Genomic DNA, 4,260 nt, shown 5'->3' on the forward strand with positions numbered 1-4,260 from the left:
GCTTTTGAAACACCTGCATATCTCATAGATTCTAGTCTAGCTCTAATATCCAAAAATAATTTTGACAAAATCAGCTTGTGTTGGCAGTTTTGAAGTGACAGTTGAGAAGTATTTCTCCCTGTGATGTCTGGAAGAAGGTGTGTGTTCTGGGATCTATGGGGATGGATGAGGAATCTGTGGAGAATACAGAGAGGTAGAAAGTGATGTGAAACTTCTTCATTACGATTGTTATATGTGACATTTTATAAAGAAACTTCAGAGAATTCTATGAAGAGCTTTTGAGGAACTGGTAAATATGGTATATTTCCAAAAGTGTATTTCCCATGATTACTATGGAGAACAAAGAGAAAGGAATAACCCGAGCTCATTTCCTAAAAGACTAAATTTAGCTCTTATCTTAAAGAGAAATATGAAGAAAAGTCTTAAGACTTTAATGAGTATCTGAAGTGACCTGTTTGGTATGTAACTGCTTCCAAATAAGTGAAAAAGATATTGAAGGTTTGGCATAACTCTGGTTATAAACATTTTATAGCTAAAATTGTACGAAAACACATACACATATATATGTATGTATATACACATATGTGTTGTATAGATATAAATATAGATTTCTTTGCTTTGTTATTGCTTCCAAATTTAATGTATTGCAGATAGTCTGTAATTTTAATATTTATTTAATTATAGAGAAATAAATAACTGCTAATGGGAAAGGAAATTTCTCCAGTTTAATGAATAATTAATATTTAATGAACCAGGGTGGCAGCTAGAACTAATTAAATAATGAGAAAGATTGCAATTTTACTAATGAGAAGTAAATTATCTCTACATAACCCTGAATCTCTCTATAGCTCTGGAAGATAAAAGTAAATAAGAGAATGAGTCAAGTGACAAGCTGAAGAATAGTATACAAATGCAATTGGACAGACCTCACTTAACTGATTGCAATTTTTAAAAATTGTACTCAATTAGCAGATTTCTAGCCCTAATGCAAATCATAGATCTAAAACACCTGAACAAGGTGAACTAGCTCTGATATCCAAAAATAACTAGTAAGAGCTAGTAAGTAGCATAAGTGTCAAACCAAATTCAGATGGGGAAAGATGCAGGGGTGGGGCTGGAGAGGAGGGGTTGGAATGGCAGCAAGGTAGTACACTGGATAAAGCACTGGGTCTCAAGTCAGGAAGGCTTGAGATCAAATTGAGCTTCAGACACTTACCAGCTGTGTGACCCTGCCTAGGTCACTTAACCTCTGTCTATCCATTTCCTCATCTAGAAAATGAAGATAACAGTACCTGCCTCAAAAAGTTGTTGTAGGGATTAAGTGAGATAATACTTATAAAGCTTCTAGAACAGTGCCTGGAAAGTAGTAGGTGCTATGTAAATGCATATTCCCTTCCCTCCCCAAAGGGACAGTCTGACTGAAGGTATAATTGGAGGATAGACATAGGAATGATAGTGATGCACTGTGGGAAAGTATAACAGTAGCCCAAAGGAGAATTTGACCATGGGCACAGTGAGTGGGGCAGAGACATAATTCTGACAATCCCAGAAGAAAGTCATATGGGGAAAAGGGCAGACCATACCCCTCGACCCCAACAAAGGTCAGTGTAGAAGAAAAGGCCTGGGGCAGAGGTGTTAAACTCACTAAATTCTGAACCAGATTAAAATGTAATTAGGAAATATATAGGGGGTGGAGCCAAGATGGCGGAGGGAAAGCAGTGACTGTCTTGAGCTCTCTCCCAAAGCCCTCCAAATACCTAAAAAATGGCTCTAAACAAATTCTAAAGTAGCAGAACCTACAAAAAAAGACAGAGTGAAACAAGTTTCCAGCCAAAGACAGCCTGGATGGTTGATCAGAAAGGTATATTGCACCAGGCGGGGAGAAGAGTGCAGTTCAGTGTGGGCACACACGCCACAGAGAACCTGGAGCAGGCCTCAGAGGACTGAATTGTGGGCAGGTGTGGTGGTTTCCAGACTTCTCAACACTGAATGCCAAAGACAACTTAGAAGCAAAGAAGGAAGAAAAGAAAAGACATAAGTCATCATCTTCATCCAGTGATTCAGATAGTTCAAGTGATTCTCAGTCCTCTGATTCTTCTTCTGATCTGGAAAGTGTTTCTGAAGAAAAATCAAAGAAAAGAAAAAAGAAACACTGAAAGTCCTGAAAATATAAGAAGGAAAAAAAGAAGAAAAAGAAAAGCAAGAAAAGTTCCTCTACTGAGAGTAAAGATGGAAGTCCTGAAGTACAACCACAGTCTACTTTCCATCCAGAAGAGGTCCCTCCTATTCCTGAAATCAGGCTATTGATGAGAAAAAATCCTCCTAAAGTAGATAAGAAAGAGAGAAAGAATAGAGAAAGGGAGAAAGAAAGAGAGTGTAATCCATCTAACTCCCAGTCCTTTTCATATCAAAGGAGACTTCTAGTCACCAGGTCTGGAATGAAAATTAAAGGAAGAGGACCAAGGTGTTATCAAACACCTTCCAGATCCAGATCACAGGATCTTTTCAGGCATAGTGAGACTTCTCCACATTGGAGACAAGAAATGCAGAGAGCTCAAAGAACAAGGGTGTCAAGTGGTGAAAGGTGGATCAAAGGGGATAAGAGTGAATTAAAGAAAATAGAAAAGAAAATCAAAAAAATCCAGCAAGAGGAAAAGAAAGAAAAATATTTGAACACAGACATGCATCAGAAAGTCTGAATAGAAAAGGTGAAAAGGAAAAGAAAACGAAAGACCACAAATCCAACAGTAAAGATAGGGACACAAGGAGAAATTCAGAGAAAGATGATACATATAATAAAAGCAAAGCAAAGCAAAGGGCCAAATTTAAAAGCAGGAGTAAAAGCAAAGAGAAGTCAAAAAGTAAAGAAAGAGATTCAAAGCATAACAAGCACTGAGAAAAGAGAATGAGATCAAGAAGCAAAGAAAGAGATCATGACAAAGTAAAAGAGAAAGAGAAACATTCTGATTCTTGAGGCAAAGAATGAGAAAAGAGCAGGAGTAAAGAGAGGTCTGAACTAGCAGGGTCAAAAAATAATGAACATGACCATAGCAGAAGTAAAGACAAGGATAAAAGGGCCAAGTCAAAGAGTAGAGAACAGGAAACGACCAAAGGAAAACACAGCTCCAATGGCCGGACAAGGGAATGAAACAGAAGCAGGGACAAAGGACGAAAAGCCAGATCTAGGAGCAAAGACCAAGACCATAGTAGGAGGAACAGAGAGAGGGAATCCCAGAGAAGAGCAAGATCAAGGAGCAAAGAAAGGAAAGGAGCACCAGAAAAATCTAGAAGCAAAGATAGGAGGAGGAGGAGAGAGTCAAAGAGTTCAGGGAGAGAGGAAAGTCAAAACAGAAATAAAGAAAAAAGTAAAAACCAAGAAACAAAGAGTTCACACAAAAAAGAGAACTCTGAGAGTGAAAAAAGGCACTCAAGAAATCATGGTAACAGTAGCCGAGACAGCAGTAAGAAGAAAAAAGCGGACGCAGATCAAAGTCCAAACTCAAGAAAATAAAATAGTAAAGACAGAGAATTAAAGTCCTCTACATTCAAAAATAAGAGAAGACCAGATGCTCATTAGAAAAAGAAATCAACCAAAAATCAAAGAGTCAAGAAAGAGACCATACACATGGTAAAGATAAAAAATCTGATCAGGAGTCCAGCCCTGGAACTGATGAAGATAAAAGTGGATGAATCGTGAGGGCCTTAAACTTTGTATTTCCATTTTTCTCCTTAGGTTTTAGAGACTTGCTGAAAAACATTCTTTTTTGTTGTTGTTGTTGTTGTTGTTTTCCTCTTCCTTTTTGTTTTTGGGTTTGTTTGTTTTTTAAATGTGGACTTCATTAAGTTTGATCTTTTGATATTCTACAACCTGAATAATTTGTACTGCTAAAGTTTTAATAAACTTGAAATAAAAAAAAGAAATATATAACAAAAATAGAAATATAATAGAACATAGATTGTGCTAATTTGTGGTTTTCTAAGTCAATATGCTACCTACAGGGATCTTCTTCTATTTAAGTTTAATATCCCTGGCCTAAGATATCATGGTAAAGGAGTCCTAAGAATGGTGGCCCATGGCCTATCCTGTTTTTTGAGGAGTCTTTTTTTCAGTGAATTTTTGTGTCTCCTTTATCATTAGATCAATTCCATTTTTAAAGTTATTTTCTTCAATATTTTTGTGCCTCTTTTACCAAAATGTTAATTCCCTTTTCATGATTTTCTTGCATTGGCCTCATTCCTTTTCCCAGCTTTTCCTCTACC

The 4,260-nt window shown here is 36.9% G+C and overlaps 1 pseudogene; it reads left to right on the top strand.

Moving 5' to 3' along the window:
- The first annotated feature begins 2,012 nt into the window (after positions 1 to 2,012).
- LOC114048944 lies at positions 2,013 to 3,690 on the top strand (annotated as a pseudogene).
- The last annotated feature ends 570 nt before the right edge of the window (positions 3,691 to 4,260 follow it).

Source organism: Vombatus ursinus, unplaced genomic scaffold (assembly GCF_900497805.2).
Source record: "Vombatus ursinus unplaced genomic scaffold, bare-nosed wombat genome assembly UNPS02002750.1, whole genome shotgun sequence".
NCBI classification, from domain to species: Eukaryota; Metazoa; Chordata; class Mammalia; order Diprotodontia; family Vombatidae; genus Vombatus; species Vombatus ursinus.